The 22,567-nt window shown below is 33.8% G+C and overlaps 1 protein-coding gene across 2 annotated transcripts in view; it reads right to left on the reverse strand.

The window, feature by feature from the left end:
- The window catches only part of DLGAP1 (DLG associated protein 1), a 790,600-nt gene that overhangs the window by 434,693 nt on the left and 333,340 nt on the right, over positions 1–22,567 (reverse strand). The window contains exon 1 of one of the 2 annotated variants that reach the window (XM_039845333.1): positions 10,407–10,479. The exons of the other annotated variant lie outside the window; for it this stretch is intronic. The gene's annotated coding sequence lies outside the window, so the exon portion shown is untranslated. Of the gene's footprint in view, positions 1–10,406; positions 10,480–22,567 lie in introns of those variants that run through there. 2 annotated transcript variants of the gene reach the window in all.

A 22,567-nucleotide genomic window follows, 5' to 3' on the forward strand; every position in this document is an offset into this window, starting at 1 on the left:
TGTGGCTCCTAAAAAGATCTCTAGCATTCTAAGTTTTATAATTTTCCTCAGTAGGAGGTTGTAATGCTCAAACCCTTTACAGCAAAGTCATTCACCTTTCTGGACAGACAGTTCTTACTTTAAGAAAACATTATTTCCACTTTGTAACTGAATCTTCTCACACTCATATTACCCTCTGTGGGCAGATATTACATTTATACTTCTGTTGCCCTTGTGCCTAAGTGATAAGTATACCAAGAATATATTACAGTTGTAATAGAATTAGCAACCCGGTCATTTTTCTCCCAATATTAAACTCTAATTCTACCCTCATTTAAAAAAAATTAAAAGATAGTCTTGTACTATCAAGTAACATAATAATGATTACAAGTAGGGAAGACCATTATGATAAAATAGTAAAAAGTGATTGATTTATGATTATGGCACATAAAAATCTCTTTATAAGCAAAACTGCTTATAAGAATGATATAAACGGTGGTTGGGGAAAAGAATAAATGGAGGTGTAAAGGGATTAACTAAGATACTTTAATACACATACACACACTCGTCCCCACTCTGAACAATAATCAGATAATGCAATGTTGGATATGTTTTGAACTAATCTTTTTAGAACAGGGATTATTAAGGTAAGAAAATTTTTACAAAAAAAGAGAAGCTTATAGTTTTGCTTTATTATTTTTAAACCATATTTGTCATGAACAACTCTGATTTTTTTTTAAAGAAAGTCTTCATTTATATTTAAATAAAGATCATTGACAAGGAGAGTATAGACCGCTGTTGTATGGGCAACTTAATGTTTAAACTCTAAAGTAGTTTGTTTTCCTGTTTCTGTTCTGTCAAAGTAACTTTTCAATTAGATAAGTATGAAAAAATTCTATATATCATTCATTTTCACTGATTTGGTAAAAGAATAGTTTCAGATTCAGGAAAATTTATCTTAAGCATTTGAAGTATTTTTAGAGACCTGTTCTCAAGCTTAACAAATAATATTACTTGAAATTCTTCCAGCCTCTTTTCCTTGAAATTAACCCCCCTAAATTTCATAATCATACATAAAAGAGACTAAACTGAGAATTAGGAGATTGCATTCAGGTCTGGGCTCTGATATTAAACATCTGTGTGACAACAAGACGATTCTTGTGATTATTTTTCTGACCTTGTGTGTCTTATTGAGTAAAACAAGGGATTTATTTGGATTGAGGAATGCCAACTCAATTTCCTTGATTTGTCTTCCAACATTAAAAAAAAAATTAGGGATTTCACATGAAGACAAGTATTTCAGTTGTTCCTTGAACTCCTGAGTGATCTGGCAAGAGAGGTCTATTATTCCTACATTTTAACCACAAGCTGGTATCCACCTATGGAGCATGAAAATCCCAGTTACATAGTCTCACCTGGCCTGATTCATTCATTTATTGTTATGTACTGTACACCCTATACTCTTCTGAATATTCAGCTAAGGGCTGGATGAATGTCTATAGAGCCTTCATGTTCTAAAACACAAACGGTTGAGGTCCCAAAGGACTTACCGGTGAGGTACCAGGAAAGACTCATGACTTATGTATCTAGATCAATTCAGCATCTTCATATCTCCCTCTTCTCTCTTACAGTGACTCAGTGACTGGCTTCTCTGGAAGGCATCTGCCTCCCACTTCCCCAAATGGCTCACAGGTCTCTCCAAGTTCTGTTGTTTGCACCTACTCAATTATTCCAACCAAACTATCTTTGCATACTCTTACCTAATTTCCAGATTTTGTTCTTTACCTTCCTGGTGGACTTGATATTTCAGTCCATGAACTTGATAAACTTCTTTCTCTACAAGGCTGCTTTATCAAGTTCAGGGAATCTAAATTCTTATTGGATCATGTAGGCAGTGGCAGTCCAATCCTGTCTAATTCCCCATTTAGCCATGGTTCCTAAAGACTGCAGCCTATGACAATGTACCAGCTTACTGTCAAGGAAAGTCTCATGATGAGGTGGCACAGCTACAGCTACACAGTTGCTGTAGTGCAGAGAAGGATTACAGCCTATTTCTGTAATTCTGTGATTATAATTAAAAGATTATAAAACTCTTTTACATAAAAGACACAGATGTCCAGAGAAATTAAGTTGAATGATCTACTTGGTTTTAAAGATAGACTTTGAACATAGATTTTAAAAAAGTCTTAACAACAGCATTGAAAGCAGGCTGATGGCTTCAAAGCAGGTGAAAAGTACGGTAAATAAAGGAATAAAGGGTGTAGGTAAGAATTGTGGAGGAAGGAGACGGGCTAGGAGCTGAAGAAATCTTTACCAACTGATAACTTTGCCTTTACATCCACTTGAAGAAAATTGTTATTTCTTATTAGATATTAATAGGAATCTGTGAAATTCTGAATAGTTTTAAGACTTAAATAAGGAAAAGTGACTTCAAGAAGTTTTAGATACATAAATCATCCTATGGAAATAGCCTCAATATATTTGAAATGAAAACCATGAGAAGGAACACTACATGTCTCCAGAAGTCTGTTAATTCTAGCCCCACTCATGGAATTTTCAACATGATCACAGAAGTACATACTTAAATAATATAAATTCAACTATTATTTTTTAGTAACTAGCTACGCGACCATTTAATATTTTCTGTTCTCAAATTTTGCATTATGTTGGCTCCTAGAAACCAATTTTTAAGTTCGACTTTGATTAATAGTATTTAAACTCCACCATTATTTTTCCCATTTACAATTATATTTGTCTATCTCACTCACTTTGGGTATTCTTTCTGAAACATTCCATATAACCAAATATTTGCCCTCAACATTGTACCTATAATTTCCAAAATGTAATTGGAATGAGACTATTTCTGTTATCTGTACAAGTTTCCACTTACTTGTCTTATTCTGTCAGATTAAAATTTACTTTCTCTACAACTATAGAGAAAAGAATACCTACTAAATTATAGGTTATATGATATCTGAGTCAGGGTTAAAGATACTGAAATGTCATTAAGTGAAAGACTATGAGTCAAATGTTGTGTTTTAGGGTATTTCATATTATATGGCTACTGATAAAAAAATTAAAAATATTCTTCAGGAATGGAAAGACACAAGAACTGATCACTTATTCCTCAGAAAATAATCTCTTACTTTTGGTGAGGGGAGATAATAATATATCTTCACTTCACCAGGTTCTGGGTATTAGGAATGTTCCTGAAATAAATCTGTTGAGCTGAGAATGACAGGAAATTGCCACTTATGCACTTAAAAAGCTTTCGTGCTGCCATGAAGCCACCTACTCACTTGACACGGAATCAGTTGCTAATGGTTTCTGGCTAAGGATTTGATTTTCTTTGTCTTAAACACCAAGGGATCACCTATTTCCAAATGGATCACAGTCTACTGGGTAATCTGATTCTGAAACAGTTCTGTTCTGTTTTAAAAATTCTTAGTTACATGATCAGTCTAATGTTGGTGATAATTGACTTAATATTGAAAATATTTAAACTCATGTCCACTTCTTTGACACATATTATCTGGAAGACCTAAAGGCATCATAGACATGTCATTTGAGAAAAGTTATGGTTTATTTAATTTTCAGTTATGGAAAAAAACTACCTTTAAAGCTGGTCGTTTTTTATGACAGCTTTTAAAAATGTTTAATTAAGTTGATTAGATACTACTGTACATACCAAATTCTTGATATGAAGCAATGCTTGAAGGAACACAGCTGGTCATCAATTTAAGCATCTTTTAAAAGCAGATGTGTTAATACTTAAAGCAGGTGCAAGGACATAAAAATTAGTCTTGGAGGAAAAGCACTGAATTTAGAAATGCAGCTGCTGGGAAGGGTCCTAGAGAGCATTTAACTCAACTTCTCACTTTTGAAATGAAGAAACTGAGTCCTAATATTGACACAGGACAGGGTGAATCCCCCCAAGTGGGGACTCAAGTCCTACAGAGAGAGAGAGAGAGAGAGAGTCAGTGAAGGCCCTGACTGCATGCAGGAGGAATTCAAGCACACACCAGAGTTAGAGTCAAAAGGAGAGTTTAATAGAGAAGAAATAACGTTCCACAGACAGAGCCGTGGTCTCCTCTCAAATACATAGAGAGAGACTCTGAGTGTTTAAGGAATTCAGTTTAAATCTGTTTTCCTTTCTGGGCATGGGTATGCAGCGTTAAAGGTACAGGGAAGTAGTTGTTGGTAATCTTGGCAAGAATCTTCCTGCAGGTTCTTCCAACTTATGCTGATCAGCCAGATTCCCTGTATAGCAGCACGTAGCAGGCTCTGATTACAACTTAGTTTATTATTTAGTTCTCGAGCCTCTTCTCTATTTCACCATTATTACACAGAGACAGAAAAGTTGCTATAGTGGCCCCTGCCCTGAATTTTATAGCTCATTTAACTTGAGTAGAATATATTTTTATTTCCATATTAGTTTTTCTTTCTCAAGAACCCTTGGAAAGTATAGGAATGTCACCTCATAGATTCTTTACCAGAAAATGTGATTATTTGCATCACTCCACATCTTTGTCCTAAATACCTTTTCAAGAAAGATTTAAGACTGTCACATTGACACAGAGAGTGTGTTTATCTTGTTTGCTCTCTCAATACAGATTACACACTTCAGGCCCCATCTGTGTACCATTCATTCAGCTACAATTTAAAATTTTCTCAGGAGGTGAAGTGGAGGAAAAGGGGTAGCTAAAAATTTCTCATGTTTAACAATGAGAAAAAAAATTCAGAATAAAATTCAGTAACCAAATAAAGTTCAACATAAGGATTTAATAACACAAAAGAAAAGTGTGTGTGTATGTTTCCCTTTTTATTTTTTCCAATATATTCTATCCTTCAAACTCTAGTGACATTTTCTTTGTTAATATGGGAAAATTGGCATGAAATTGTGTTTGCATGATAGAAACTTTTTGAGAATTTTGTAAATTGTAAACAATTTCTATCAGTTCCTTATTGAAAGATTCCATAGTTTATAGTGCCACAAACTATCTTTGCTTATGGTATTGTGAGAACTGATAATTGGCTGGCACTAAAATACTAGAAAGCACAGTTGTACTTCAGAAGAGAGGAGAAAGAGTTTGAGAGAAAGCAACAAGGTATCAGCTATTAAATATAGTATCTGCTATATCAGAGGGATATGAAATACCATTTTAGGATCAATTTGAAAAGTATATCATTCTACCTGTGGCTACAAAAAATTTATAATGTATATTATTAATATGAATATAGAGATAAGAAGTCTGTGCTAAGAAAGATGGCCAGCTTGTGAAAAAATGAAGAGAGGGTTGTATCCATTGTTTTAATTAATATACATAGCCAGTGAGTTTAACTTTCATTTATATGTATTCCAGTCACCCCCAGGTATCCATAGGAGATTGGTTCCAGGATCCCTTATGGATATCAAAATTTGCAGATGCTCAAATCCTTTACATAAAAACAGCATAGTATTTGCATAATAAAATGTACAGTTAAAATTTGTTAAAAGAATAGATTTTATGTTGTATTCTTATCACAGTGAAATTTTAAAAAGTCAGGTTTTATTATGGAAAAAATATTTATAATGTATAAAATATAAGCAAAGTTTTATTCAGTTTAATGGATGACTTTTTTCCATACAATTCTCAAAACGTTATATTCATAACAAGATCTAGGCATCTATTTAAGAGCAGACAGGAGGAAAAAAATCCCATTTTCACAATGGAGTGAAAAACTACTAAGTGAGGCTATACGTATAGTTTCTTTTCTCCTCTGTCCCTGACACACATATCCTGACATCCCTAAAAATGTCGAGTGACTTGACTCATTTTAGCCAAGATATCCCAGATTAGTAATAAAGTATGTTCAATTGTAGCTTGTTTGGGAGATGAAGTCAAGAAGAAACTATCTATTGTTTCAGAAGCCAATATATGAACTTGGCTGTGTGCTGTAAGCCTAAGACTAGAATCTCAAGAGGGGCATGAGGTTTCACCACTGTTCTTCTTTTTAGGCAAGTTTCAACAAGATGAAGCGCTGCTTAACTCCCTGTGTCAAGGGGCTGCTTTCCTACTGTGACTAAAAGTACTCACACGCTTGCCAGTGAGCGGCCTGACATGGGCTTGCTTCCAAGAGACCAGGTGTTAACAGTGTAACAGAACGCTATACCTTTGCTTATTGGATTACCTCAGAACTCTATACCTTTGCTTATTGGATTGAACCCAATTTATTACTCTGCAGTATAGTAGTGCAGAGAGGAATGTTTAAAGGAAATAAAGCGATGTCCGAATAGACACAGGGACCACATTTTCACTTTCTTTGGTGCCTACACAGAAGCAGCAGATGAAGCAACAGCAGCAGCTAGAATGGAGTAAATGCTTAGCACCCAAAAGTTTCCTCCAACTATATAGAAATTTTTGCAAAAAAAATTGTGGGGCAATATCAGTATAAAATATGTTCTATTTCTTTGTAGTTTGTTGATTCAGTGACTCATTTTAGGAAAGGAAATGGAGATATTCAGTGGGTTTTGTTCAGATGCTTATACATATTCATTATTATCATAATATGTTTACACTATATTAATTCTCTACCATCTGAAGGACTGTCATATCAGTTCTTAAAATACCTTTTATAAATGAGGAGTGTAGGTGAGAAATATTTCTCCTCAGGTTACCATTACAGAGGTCAAATTGTTACAAGATAAAGAAATTTGCTCAGCGTTCAAATGTGGCATCCTTATGGAATCCCTGGCCATGGTGTCTTCTTCATCCAATGGTCCCTGTTTAGTCTGAGCAATGTTCTCTTACAATTATCCTATTTCTAACTTGAAAGTATCTTCTATACATTTACAGACACCCCAAAAAGAAATATTTCCCAATTAGTATAGCTATTATGACAAAACATAACTAAAGAATAATGATGGGGCTATCCCGACCTTTTGGCCGTGCAACTTTCCTTTCTTTAATATCCCACCCTAGAACCTGGACCTTTAGCAGTGGAGAATCCACTAGTTTCATTGCTGAGTGGGGAGATTTTTCCCCTAGGATCCTCTGATAAAGGATGGTGACCAGTTATTTTTCATCTCTGTTAGGGATTTGAACAATAATTTCTTAATGTATTAAAGGGTATACAAGGTACAAAGAGATTCATCAACAATAAAGGTTTTGAAATCTCATTTTGTGAACCTCTTTTAAAAGAAAATACTGGAAATTCCAGGTTGATCTAACTGTGGTCTTGGGGAGAGGTGTCAAATGGCATGAATAACAACTTGATCTGATTTTTATAGAAAAAAATATATTTTTAAATTTCATATGTTATATAAATGTCTTGATGTGACCTGCATTTCTAACAATCATGTGTCCCTTTAAAGGAGAACAATAGTAGAAATAAGTGTTCCTACAATTGATATGTCACATATAGTACTAGACTGAATAGTTTCGGGTTGTTAAATTTAATAGTGTACTATATAATCATCTGAGTCACTTGGAAAGTTTGTGAAATTCAAAGGTCTCAAAAATCCTAACTAATATAAGTAATATTCTCTTCTTCATTCTCTATAAAAGCTAACTTACTTCAGATTTGTGGTTTAATAAAATACTTTAAATTTTCTCCAATACTTTATTGCATGATATTTGCAAAAACTTTATGACATTTACATGTACAAGACTAGAGTTCACAGGCAGTTTGTCATCAAGATGAACATAGCCTTTAGATAGCTGTATTATAAGAGTTTTGTGGTATGCATAATTCCAAAGATGGCCCACGGTTGCCAGGTTATTCAATCAAATACCTACTTAAGTGCTGCTGCTGTGAAGAAATTTGGCAGCTGTAATTAAAGTCTCAAGTAGGGTGACCTTAAGCTATGGACATTATCACCTTGACTTTATCTAATCACATGAGCCCTTTAAAAGGCAGAAGAAGAAGGCAGAAGAAGTGAGAAAGACTGAATCACAGAAGAATTTGATGTGCCTAGCTAGCTTTGAAGATGGAGAGGGGCATAAGCCAAGGAATGTGGAGGTTCTCTAGAAGCTGAGAACAATCTCCTTCAACAGCTAGCAAGGAAGTAGAAAATTCAGTCCTATAACTGCATGGAATTGAATTATGACATGATCTGAATGAGCCTGGATGCAGATTCTTCCCTCAGAGTGTCCAGGTATGAGCCCAGGTGAGGTGATATATTGATGTCATTCATGTAGTACCCTAAACAGAGAACAAAGTCAAGCCTGCCTGAACTTCTGCCCTATAGAACTCTGAGATAACAAATGGGTGTTATTTTAAGCCACTAAGTTTATGGTAATTTGTTATGCAATGAAAGAAAACTCATACGGGTTCTGATACCCTACAATTATTGGTTAATTTATACCAAATTATAGTTCAAAGCACCAATGTAGAAAACTTCTGTTAAATTTTAATTTTTTGGACTAAAACCTCCTACTTCTCTCAAAAGATCATTATGTTGGCTAAAACTAATATCTAAAATTTCCAAAACTAACATTTTATTAATAGTTAACATCAGTATATTGGATAAATTTTCTCTTTCAAAAGATTCAAAAATTTGAAATCTTTTCACATGAAATATATTTTATATCCCAACCACTAAAAAATGTGTTTATATCTCTATCCATCAAAAAAAATTAGACTTTAACTTTTCTCTTGATCTTTTCCATAGGAAGCAGAGGGAAGAGTAGATTTTCTGACATTATTTTTATTTATAGTAATATTTGCATATACTTAGTTTCTACTGGAAATATTTACCATAAATATAATTTCTATACCACAATAGGTAATACAATCACATCTAATTAAAGAAAAGCATTCGTATAGTCACTTTGGCTGGACCTTATACAAATGTAGAAAATGACAAACCTGAAATTAATCACCAGATGTCTGACATTAAAACAGAAATTTATCAAAGCAGAAATGTATGAGTCATAACGATATCTAATTCCATGACTCTTGGGCAGATCCCCTTCTGTATTTTAATGGAACTAGCATTTATTTATGTTAAAACCCTCTTACATTTAGCTCAGCCACATAAAATCCCCAGGTGAAGAATATTCTCTGTGTGGAAGATTTCAAAAGATTTAGATGTAACCTATATCTTTTCGATCTGTTTAGATGTAACCTACATCCTATTTTTTGTCTTTCATCTCTGTAGATCATCTTGGAAAGACAGACACATTTTATCTTTTATACTTCATCATCCCTAGCTTGATTTAATAAATTAGAGCAGACAAGTAAACTAAGCTTTTATGGACCTCTACTCTGATTTATAATATCCATAGAAGCAATTTGTTTTTCCCTTTGTATGTATCTTTCAGCAATACATCAGAGCAGCAAGACTAGCAAATCCCAGAAAAAAACTTATTGAGATAAAAAGAAGCTGAGTCAGAAAGTTGGTGGCGAGATACTAGTTTATCATTTTCTTAAGTTTTAGAGAATGAGAACTAAGTAGGGGAAAATTGAGATGACTCTTGAACACTGTCTTAGCAGCCAATAAGGAAGACTGATGAATGTCATAACTGTACATTTAAAAAAGCATTTAATATCAGTACTAAGGATAAACTGAGTAATATAGCATATTTCTTCTATACTGTATGTTGAATGCAGAAACTGCAAAGATAATGAACAAGACACTTACAGGGCATCATCAGTGACAGGGTAGAAAATAAGGATAAGTGGATAAGAAGTGAGAAGAAATGCCAATTTCACCTCTGGCCAACCTGAATTCTTTCAAAAAATTTAAGATCAAAGAACAATAAATTTCTTACAAGAGACAAGGACAAAGTACACAAAATAAATATTTCTTTAGAGTCAACTAAATTCTGATTCTCTTTGCTACCGAAGTCAGTCACTTCATGTAATGCCTGGTTTTGAGGATATTCATAGAGCCCAGAGTGAATGGGTTCTTTCTAAATGCTGTTTATGGCCTCACATAAAATGGATGTAATCTCTAATAGTAAAAGGTGATAAGAACATCTCTACCCACTCTTATTTTGAACACTGCAATAAATCTGCACACAAGCAAGTAGTCCTTTCCCTAGATTGTCCAGTGCAGAGAAACAACAGAAACCCTTGTTAAAAATGTTAATCCCCAGGCTTGGCTTCAGGTAGAATAAAGAGTATCCTGGGAACAGAGTTCCAGTAATCCACATTTGTACAAAGGTCTTGTTGACCTTTGGGCAGTTTCTGAAATACTGCTTGCTAAGGCCTCCCTTCCCCACAAAGAAAACAGCAGCAAACACCAATGCAAATGAAATAACTATATCCATAAAAGATAAATACCTAAAGTCTAATTATAATATTTAACCCAAATTGGTTTCTCAAGTCTATATTATTTTTTCTTCTCTTCCTAGCGATGGGTCTGTTCTAGTGAGCAACAATATTCCAAGGCTAGCCACTCTCATCTCTTAATGACTTAACTGCCCTGCTCATTCAGGTACCTTAGTCTCTTTTTGCCACAGTCTCAGCTTCTCAGTCATATCCCATGGAACTCTCTTCTAATCATCTCGTTCCTCTTTTTGAAAAAAAAAAAATAGCGTCATATGCATCCAAAATAAAGGACAAAAAACTGGTTAACTCCTTGATATTTTTCAATAATTCTTGATCATTGGCTTCTAATTTCTAGAGTTATTGAAATTTTGAGTTTCTAGGAGATAGAGGTCAGATTGTACTACATCATTAAAAATATTTTTGCTATCAATTTTATTACTATATCTGAATCATTCCTACCATTTAATTAATATAATATTAACTAGTATTTTTTGTTGTTTATGCTATGTATAACATTTTACAATTTGGCATTCTTTGTTTAAAAAGGTTAATTTTTAAATATTCTTTGAGAATTTTTTTTATATATATGTAAACCAGACACTACTTTATTTTTTATATATGTAAACCAGACACTACCTTAGTTACTAAGAATAATAGTGACCTTATAGGAGCCAAATTTATCTTATAGCACTAAAACTATGAGATTCCAAAAGAAACATCAGTTTACTTATAATCTGTATATCTCTTTCTGGTATTTAACTTCCAAGTATACAAAGGTGCTAACCAGAATAGAATTGACCTAGAAGCTCATTATTTTCAAATCTTGATGAATAAAGTCATATATATATATATATGTATATATATATATAATCTTTTGCAAAACATTTTCCTCAATTAATTATTGAGTTATTGGTAAAGCTTCTAATAATTGCATATGATCTACTGCCTAAATCTCAATAATAATATTTATCTAATTAAAGGCCAAAGGTGAATAGGACCATTTGAGTGAATATGGTGATAAATGATTTAATAGAACTACTGTTCCTACTCTAGGAAACTTGGACGTCTTCTCACATTGTCTTAGCATGTAATAAACGTTGATTGAATAATTCTCAGAATGTCTATAAATAAAGTTTAAAAATATGGCTGGGGGATTTATAGTCTCATGAGAAATCATGCATATCAATGAGTTATAAATTGTTAAAATATAGGTCTGTGCACCATGGTGGCATCAAAGCAAAGAAAATGCTTAATTCCATGTGTTAGGGAATTATCTCTGTATTTCTAGCTGATACTTAGCACAGTGCTTGATGTGTTCTCAATAAATGTTTCTTGAAATAAAAAAAAAAATTTGCTGAATAAATGATTTGATATCAATTGTAATCAAAAGAGTGAACTGGGACTATCTAGTCTCGTGGATAAGGGGTTGATAGAAAGTTCTCTCTTAAAGGTTGTATACAAAACAGCTATGGAACATACAGATAGAGATATGTGGATACATGAGTCTGAAATTTAAGTCTGGGGACAACAGTGTTCTCTAAACTGAGCAGGCCCAGAAGGCCAGAATTTTAAAAGGTATGACAAACTTTGAATGTAAGATTGAATAAGACCAGACTGAGATTCTAATGACCCTTATTCTTTGCCTCTGAGTACCTGATCCTGGAACAAGGGATTTCTAATATAGAATTATAGGAAATAATATTTTCCAGCCTACGCTATAAACTTATTTCAATGTTTGATTTCCAGAAGAAAATGAAAGTCAAGTCTTTCTTAACCTTCCTCTGAAACAAAGCAGAAAATTTATGTTAATGTATTTCTAAGTTCTCCTCCAAGAGCTTCCTGACTTTATAAGAAATGCTTAAGCAACCTTTTAGAGTAATAAAAATCTTACTTTATCCTAACATATGCATAATTAACATATTCTTCTGCATGTGGATAATAGTGGGATAAGGAGTTGTAGATTATACAAACATTTTTACTTGGAAAGATTTTATAAATCTTACTTAAGTGAATATAATGAGACTTCTTATATTTCCTGGAGATATTGTGTTTGCTCATATCATGATCAAGCCTTATGCATAGTAGCCAAAAGCAATAAAATGGATATAAGAAACAGGAAAGATCTTATTTATGAAATGAAGACTATTTAGATACCAAAAATAACTTCAAAGGTATATATGATAACCTGAGCTGACAGGCTGGAAATCAAGCCCATGTGACTTAGGTGTCAGTAGTTTGGGGTGAATGTAGATATTGTTACTTTTAGTGCATTTGTATCAGATGTCTTAATGTTTACTCTGCTTTGAGGAAAAAAACCTTGGTCAACCACCTTCATCCAAATGAGGAATTAAGTTATTATGTGGTCCATGCACCTGTTTATTACCTATAAAATGGCTTCTCCCATTAGGTTGCCGAACTTTGATGAGAAACACTGTCCATCCCAAGTAGACCATGTTCATTTGAATAGATATTAGAAAAATAAAATATAAAAATTGTGAATTCCATCATGCCAGAAGGTAGATAAAAATTCTTATTCAGCCACTTTCAAGAAATGGGTTAATTTTTGAAGAAGTAAAAATTCTCGGATTTAGCAGGAAGATTTGAAACACTAATCTAAGCCATCTGAGTCCATTCTTGACAGTTTAAAGTAATTAAATTCAAATTTTGCCTTTTATACTTGTACCATATTGATTCAAAATTACTTGGAGTTTTTCATAGCATGATAAAGCAGGAAGAATGTAGTTCGCCAAATCTTTACTTGGTCATAAGTAGCATTTATCATGACAAATCCTGTCAATCAAGCAGTTCCTGCTCACCCATACAGTATAATAATATAAACTAGATTTTGATCATGTTATTCTTTTCTTCCCTTGACAGTCAAACAAATCCTAGAGCGTGGGTAGACTGACAAACTGGAAACTGTGACTGGATAAACTAGTGGTCTTCGCTAGGTCAGTCCTGTACCAAACCAGAGGAGGGTGTGAAGGCAATTTTGACTGTAAGTGCCAACAGTTATGAAAAATCTGCAAATTAGTTGCCAAGGCAAAAGCAGTAGTAAAAAGCTGCCGTGGGACTGAAAAAGGAGTTGACATTTGTCACTGTCTGTATGTAATAACTTCCGCAGTACAAGGCATACTCTAATCTAGGAACTACTTGTATACATAGTTTTTAAAAATGTTTCCATTAAAAACATGATACATGTGGGGATAGATAATCATGCCGTGCAGATGGCAGCCACTGACTGGACTGTATTTGGCTCTGTGTAGCTATACTTGCTGATGCTGTTCTCATGCTGATTTAGTCCAGCTCTGTTTCTGAGTCAATTCTGGTTGGCTGGCTTCAGGTCTTCTCCTTCTCTTTGGCCATGCCAATCATGCTGATTGTCACATCTGGGGACTCTGTGCTCCTGAAATGATTCTCTTGGTCCAGACTCCTATCATTTCCCTGTTCTCAAAATTTTGCTCTTCCCTCTGGGCTCCAGTTCCTAATTCTGAGATTTCGTTTCAGTATCCTTATGGAATTTGTTTTTGGTAAACTGGTAAACATTCCAATCCCTTCTGGGAGCTGGTGCATCTACCTTAGTTTCATTTCTAAGTTTGATTTCTGCTAACCTCCAATATGTCCGAGGCCTTGCTTTTGTCAGTCTCTATCTCCAGCATGTTACCCCAGGACAGACTACCTTGTTGTGGTTGCCTAGTGGACCATACTACTGAGTACTAGGCCTGTAGTGTCTTTTAGGACACCACATTACAACCATGGGCTTGGACTGGGTTTTGACTTTCCCCCTAACTGTAGTCATAACTGACTCTGGGCAATAATTGTATCCATAATTTCCTTTGGAATTATTCATCTATCCACTCACCTACCTGTCTATCCGTCTATGTATGCATGCATACATCCATCTTTTCATTCATGTATTCATTTTAAATTATTTAGGGCTTACTCTATGCTAGATCCTATGCTTAGTGCTAGCAATATAATAGTTCCTAAAACAGACATTACCTCTACGCTAGCAGGGAAGGCAGATAGTTAACTAAACAATTACAATAACGTGCGATAAGTGGCTCTCCACATATCTGCCTGAATAGATGGGTTCAGTGCCAAATTCCCATATATTCTTTATTGCCCTATTTCTCTGTGATTACACAGCTTTACCCTGCTGAGGTCATAGGCTAATATTTTCAGTTCTCTTATTGAGAACTTTAGGGAAAAATATCATTTTAAGTCAGGAGAGTAAGCATTAATATTATGTGCATAATTATACAATAACTTCTTAGATTTGCATGGAGTTTTACAATATGCAAATTTTTTATTTATAGGTCTTATTCTATCTTCAGAGCATATTTGTGAGGTATAGACAGAGTAGATATTATTTTCATCCTCATTTTATTGAAAATAAACTAACATAAAAATTAAAATTTCTTGAGCAAAGTTTAGAGCTGAAACTAAAAGCAAGCCTTATTATTGCTAATATGAAATTCTACCCACTTTATTAATAATGCAATGGAAACTTTTACAGGTTCTAAAATCTTAGTAATGTCATTTCCAGCTATTATTATCTAAATTTTAAAACAGGTTAATGCTCACAGGATAGCCTTGTATGTCACCAGTTCTGGAAAAGTGACAAAAGATAATGCACAGAACTCTAAAGTGTTGATTTATCTTTCATTAAATATTTATTACTTTAATTTATGAACCTAAGTGGGAGGCAGAAAGATGAAATCACTTGCCTCTTGTCTTTGAGAGATGTGAGATCATTACTAAACCCTCACAAAAACAGCAGGTAGCTCTTGAAACATTTTCCAAAGAACACTTGGAGACTTTGATTCATGACTGAAGCTGTGCTATGGCGTTTTACTCTTTACCATCCTTTATGGAGAAATTCATTCTTTTATTATCTGTTGTCATATTTAATTAGTGTCATCAGAATGTGTTGTTATATGTTGTTTGTTTCTTTTCATTTTTTCCCTTTCATATATCGATATGAATTTCATTTCTCTAAACAGCCTGTGTCCTTGAAACTGTAGTTAAGAGTTTACTTTCAGGGTTCGCTTCTTTCAAGCTGCCAGAGTCAGTAAGTTTTTAAGATGACTGTGTAAAAGTCAAAGGTGTCCCACACCTCCACATCTTGGAAAATCCATCTTTCTTTTTACTTTATTTCTGGAATGATGGGAAAAGCCTGGCATTTAGCATCACATAAGTAAGCTATAGTTAAAATATGGAATTTTTCATTATTATGGGTAATCTCTACATGCCTATGAACTTTAAAAGTGAATTTGTGGTATCATGATTATTTTGAAGCAAGAGTATTATAGAAACTTAAAAAGTTGTTTCATAACTCTTTAATTCTCTTAAGCAAAGAGCAACCTGACAACCACTGGGGTGAGGTCAGTGGCAAGTGTGACTGTCACTCTATTACTTCCATGGTATTTGCCTTCGGTGATTTTGTCACTTGGTTTTGAAGAATGGAGAACTTTCTCCTGATGGTTTTCACTTACTCTCTGATCCTTTCAGGTTTAAATATCTATTCTCTGAAAAATTTTTGAGTAGTACTATTATAAACTTGTCACCAGGGGAGCCCCATGATAGATACTGTATTAATAGAGAGGAAAAAACTCCAAATTTTCATAATATGGCCTCTTTTAAAACTAATTTTTTTCTCAAGGGTTTTAATCAACACCCTTTCCAGGATGGTAAAGTAAGCCATTAGTCTGTCTTTGAACTAAGCCATTAGTATTTTTTCTAAGTTGAAAAGAATCCTTATTCTGTATAGATTAGATCACAGTTCATATAACTCCAGGTATGTAACTGTAGGAAATCAACAAATATAAATCAGAACTATACAATGGTATACATAGGCAAAAGGGATGCATCATTGGAAGACAAACAGGCTCAAGCTAATTATTAGCATGAATTTAATAAATAGAAAATTCCCTGTAATGACTGTTTTCACAACTATTACACCTAAGACCCAAATGCACCCAAGATGATAATCTGAATTGGTTTGTTTATACTTTGTAATGTTTAAAATCTGGCTCAGTTTTCAGCCACAATATCAAATCTTCATAACATTTTACTTAAAGAAAATGAACATTATTTTCATTATTTAAGTACTGGCTTTGCAAATGCATGTTCCTAGAATGGTTAAAAGAAAAATCCTCTTTTTATGTTCAGAGGTAAGTACCAAAATCCTGAATCGAGTTAAGATCAGATTTTATGATTTAAACCATTTTTCAGTAAGTATCCTGAGTGTAATAGGAGCAGACAGTTGATAGGATGTTTTCAAGATGCTTTTTAGTGGGAAGAGATATGTGTCAGCATTTGCTGTGACAGCAAATAATTCCAAATATTCCAGTGACTTAACACAACACAAGCTTATTTCTTGCTTATATGACATGACCAGTGATGTGGCAGGGGCACTCTGGTTACTGCAGTCAGTGAGGTACACAGCTGACAAAGGTTTCATCTCAACACATTTTCAAGTTCATCATGTCAATGGAAGGAGATTGGAGACTGCACACTAGCTCCTAAAGTTTCTTCTCAGCAGTGATAAAGCATTTTTGCTCATATTTTATTGGCCAAAGAAAGTCCCAGGGCCATATCTAACTTTAAAGAGACATGTAATTCTACCATGTGCTTAGAGGAAGAACTGGCAATGTTTGATGAATAACACTAGTGTTACCACAGAATAAGATGTGTTTGTGTGCTACCCAAGTGTCCATAAAGCCATCAGAGATACCAGTTAAATGGGCAATCGTGATATTTTTAAGAAAAACATCAGCATGCCCCAGATCTCTTAGAATTACATTGTCATAAATAATAAAAGTGGATTTGCAGATTGATATATCATCTCCATTCCGCTGTTGCTGGGGTTAACTATCTCAATGTCAGTCAAAAATGGTGGCTTTCAGAGAGGAGGACTATACTTTTATAAAAGGTGTCTAAATGTGGGGAAGATGGAAAAAAAGAGGGTTGACCTTCTTCACATTAAAATTAGATATATAGTCACATGGTGTGCTAATTCAGATCTATTGTGAAGCAAACAGCAAAGATGAGATGAAATAATCCAGAGGTTTATGGAGGATGGGTCAGGAGAAAGTAGGAAGAGCGTTCAGACTTCAAAGCAGGACTGACACCTGTAGGAAAGACGGAAGGAAGGAGGAGTCTCAGACTGTAAGATGTTTCTAAAAAAGGTTTAGGCAGGCTGATGAGAGGTCTACAAGCCAAAGCCATTTGTAGGAGGGGTCCCCCAGTTTGCTGGATGGACCTATCACCCTGACTGTGATGTGCTTAGTCACTAGCCAGAAGCAGCCCATGGAAAACACAGGCTTGACATAAATTTGGTGGTAGATCCAAAGCAGGAAGCTGGGCCCTCAGACAATTAGGTTCCTGCCACAAGAGTTGTAGATAGTGTATTTTTATGGCCACCACACTTGGTACTCAGAATTGATCAATTCCAACATTAGCATTGGTCTTGGGTAGTGCAATCAAGATAAAGGCAAGGGTGTCTGATGTAGTTTCAAATATCCTGACCAACCCTAGGCGAGAACCTCCAAAGAATCTACAGAGCCCTTTTAATTTGGTGGGTTTCCTAGGCTATTCTAAACACAGTACACCTTAACATCTCCTGAATTCACTGGCATATCTAGGTAAGAACTGGACTAATTGTGAGATTAGATTTGTTAGCAGACTAGAGAAGTTGACTAGGAACTTTCTGATTTTCTCTTTTGCATTTATTACCATCTGACGTACTATATATTTTTCTTTCTTTGGAAAAATGCATCTAGTATACTTAATGCTTTTTCTAAATTTAGACAAACTGAAATGCTAATAGAATATTAGAGACTCAGAGTCTATACATTTTGAATATGTGTGGTATCCAAACAAAGTCTCTAGAGGATAGAAATGAGCATAATATTTCTCTAGTAGGAGAAAACTCATGGCTAGCATACAAAATATTGTAAAGTCACTCAGGCAGTATTACATATACTCTCCTACCTGTGTTCAATATTGAGGTCTGTGACAATCTATGAGGGGTTTGTTTTTGCCTTTGTTGTCCAGGAAGGACTTTATAACTCAAGCTCAGAGAATTGGAAGACTGTCTGCATATAAACTTGGCTAAGTTAATGTTGCATAGAACAAAATTTCTGTCATTTATCTGAATATATAAAATGACAAAGAAAGAGAATTTTGTATTTCTTTTAAAATCTAAGCATTTTCTCATGGAATTTCACCCATTGGTAACAACCTTATGAATCTAAAACTTAACGAGTCTTTACGATCTAGAATCATCAGCATTCTATAGATATTTTCTATATCACTCAATCTAGTACTTGGGTTCCACCTTGGTTTTCTAACTAATTCTCATTTGGACTAAAAGGGTAGTATCTTGTATATCTTTTACATTCTCCAATCAGCTCTTATCGTAAAACTACGTATGTGTGTGCATGTGTGTGTGTGTGTGTGTGTGTGTGTGTGTGTGTATTTACACACATCCTTCTCCCTGCACAAACATATTTCTCTTTCATGGTTTTTTCTTTTATTTATTACTATCTGACATACTATATATATTAGTATAATCTCTTTTTACTCAATTGTCTGTTTCCTCAATGCAACATAGGTTGGATGAGAGCAGGTTTAGTTAGTTGTCTGTCTGTTTATTACTGAATCTCTAGACTTGTAATAGGTGTTCAATATTGAATGAATGAGTGAATTATATACTTAGTATTCTGGCATGAATTTTAAATCATATGTATTATTGTGCATGTTTATGTTTGTATATATATTTATAATATGTATAGTTATGTATTATTATGTATGTTTACATTCTAAAGCTATAACTTTAATCTTCTGATTTCAATATTTTTTAAATATCAATAACAGGAACAAATTTAAAAGTTTAGGTTATTTGCAGATTTTGATAAATATGCACAAGTACGTGTTTTAACACATATAAAATATTTTTTACAGTACACATTAATGTATAAACAAGTTTTTACATTTGTAATGATTCTGTAATATCCAGTAACAGAAATGAAGAGGAATCATTATTCACGGAGTCAGAGGTGCCTGAAGAGAAAGAACTGGATTATCTGGTCTTTGCTCTGTTCTGCCATCTGCTGTTTGCTGGTAAAACAACAGCCAATATGGCAAATGTCTAAACCCGGAGAGCTGGAAACGACTTTAGAACTATTCAATCCAACCTCCATATATACATATGAGAAAATAAAGATGCTAGAAATTAAATGACTTGCACATTTGTTGTCTGTCTTGTTACTAGCAGAGCAGAATGTGAAGGCAGTGCTATTTAGTGGCAAAAACACGAATTCTAGAGTTAGGTAGACTTTGTTTAGCATTTTGGCTGCATGACCTTTGACAAATTACATAGCCTTTCTGAGTTTTAATGTCCTTTTGGGATTCATAATATTTATATTCTATGATTTATGTGAGAATTCTGTGATATATACATATATCTCATGACTGTATTTAAGAAATAGTCATTATTTTTACACTGCTTGGATGTAAATTCTTTCATGACAAAGTCATTTTATCTTTAAATTCCCAGTGAGAGATAAAGTATCTGAGGGACTGAGTTCATAATAAGTACTTAATAAATACTTCTTGAATACATCTAAGAGAGGTCTTTCACATCTCATTACAAATTACACTGAAAATCATGTACTGGGGATTGATGAGTCAGTGTTGTAAAGTACAAGTGATCTTGAAAAATTTCTCTCTTCATTTGCTTTTCATCAAGTACCTTAACCTGTGAATGTGTGTGTATCATGCAAATTATAATCTCTACTTCTCATTTCAGAATATTCATGTTCTCTACTTTCCTATTCAAACAGAATTTACAGACAAATGCTTCTTAATTCCACATTTTTATTCTGATTTCTTTTACAATAGCTAAACATCAGACTTGTTTAATACCTCCACAGAAATCATACATTTATAATGTATCATATTTTTAAAAGAATATCAGTCATGTAAAATTATATGATGTGGTACAAGTTAAAAGAAAGTTGCTTATGTAAATATTTTTGCATAACAATTTTTTATAAAGTATAATGAATATAAAACAGTTTCTCCTTTTTTGAGATCTAAGCTAAGGAACTAAACTCAGTAACAATCACTGACTAACAATCTAGGTTTTAAAACATTTGTAGTAAGAAAACAATGAAGATGGCAGCGAATGAATGGTATAGAGTAGTTTTAAGCATCTTAAGTATTTGTCACTCTTTAATGTGATTTCTTTAGGAACGATTAAATAATATTATTTTTTAACCTATTTTGTGAGTTCCTTATGGATTCTAAAGATAAATTTGATGCTGTATCTAAGAAAAGAATACGTAGAGAAGTGCTTATAAAATGGATAATAAATGGTCGAAAACAAATTTAAATTATTTTGTTTTAAAATTTAGAATCAATGCCCTTTAAAGTAATTTGGTGAGGTGTCTCAAGAGTGGGTAGGACACTGGTTATTGATGGTAAACTTGTCACATTTGTCTACCATCTCTTTTGCTCTAAACCCTGGGAAATTATGTAAACAATATTTTTAATATCCTCACAAAAATCACTAAAAAAAGAAAAGATTATCACCTCCAGAAAAATTTAATTTAAGAAATCTCTGAGATGTAAAGCAGAAGTAATCAGATTGAAAGAGAAACAAGGCTGGATAAATCACATCCCCAAAGCTGACTGCTGGGGAAATGAGAATGGTTCTGGGGCTTGCTGAGTCAATAGAGGCAGGAGCAACAAGGACTCATACAGGGCATCCCCACACTGATCAGTTGGGGAACTACTTATGTAGTGCCTGAGGGGTTCCACATAAGCACGTTTGCCCCAGGATAAATTAGTGAATGTAGTTTTGGGAATGCAGAGGCCTCAGGTAGCTAGTGCTACCTAGAAGGCAAGGTCCTGGCATATTGACAGGCAGAAAGTCTGTGTCTATTTCCCCTAAGCCAGATTTTGTAACCTATATCAGAACCTATATCCTTATGGGTGCAAAAAGACATCTGCAAACACAAATATGAGTAGAGAGCCAAGGGTAATTGAACAGTTCCTAAAAATCAATACCATCAAAAAAGAATGACAATGCTCAACTATAAGGAAAGTTTTTTTCTTTTTAAAGAAACACGTATAAAAGAGCAAGCAAAAAGCTATGTTAAGTGAGAATAATTATTATCTTTATACAAATTAGAGTATTCCATGCACAAAAATATATTTAGACAAACAATAGAGATTTTAGAAATTTAAATCATGAATATTAAAAAAAAAACAATAGGATGGCTGAATATTATACCTTATGTCTCAGAGATAGAAATCGTAGTATATTAATGAGTTGGAAGATGAAAGAAAAATAAATTGCCCAAATATAACATTAAGGAATAATGAGATAAAAGGTATAATAAGGAAAAAGGAGAAAGATTTTGGAATAATTCTACAAGTTACATTTGTTTTATAGAATTATATAAAAGGAGATTATAGATGTAAAGTAAATAATTTAATTAACATGTACATAGCTTAGGAGTCACATGTCTTTGGGTAAAAATGATCCTCTAAGTGCTAAGAAGAGTGACTGAAGAGACTCAAATCAAACTTTGTGCTGATATTTAAAAAGCAAGGACAAATATGAACTCCTATGGGCTTCTAGGCAGAACAGACAGGTGACTTAAAAAGAAAGGGAATAATTTCAACAGGATTACTTTCTTTAAGAGCCCTGAATATAATGGAGCAGTACATTAAAAATTAAGATGAAAATTGCTTTTGAATCTATTTTTTTTTTGCTTTAATTTTATCCTATTTCTTGAAAGAGGCATGGGTTTGTACCCTGGCAAAACATGTAGCTAAGAAAAAAAAAGGTGACTATGAAAAATAGCGATGAATAAAATAACAGGTTAAACATACATAACTGTGAGTAATTGATGTACAATATAAAAAAATATTATTGAACTGAGATCCCAGATGATCCCAATTTGGAATCGAGCAGGAATGGGGAGTGAGGAAAGTTGTAGGAAGGAAGTAAAATTATATCAATGTTCTTATCTTAATTGGGGAAGAATATAGATACTGATGAAGCAATATATTGATCAGTATGATAAAGATACCAGATAGAACTACAGGACTAGAAATAAGATGCTTGAACAACATTAGGAGGAAAAAAAAATAGTGAAAACAATAAATAATGTTGAGAGACTTTAATACATGCCTCTCAGACATCTAGCTATCAAAGGATTTAAAAACTTTAAAAAGTGAGGGTTAAAGCACTGTTTCTCAGACTTTAGTGACCATAAGAATCATCAGAAACTAGCCCTGGTGTTATTTCAAG

Source organism: Pteropus medius, unplaced genomic scaffold (genome assembly GCF_902729225.1).
Source record: "Pteropus medius unplaced genomic scaffold, Ma_sr-lr_union100, whole genome shotgun sequence".
Taxonomy (NCBI): Eukaryota; Metazoa; Chordata; class Mammalia; order Chiroptera; family Pteropodidae; genus Pteropus; species Pteropus medius.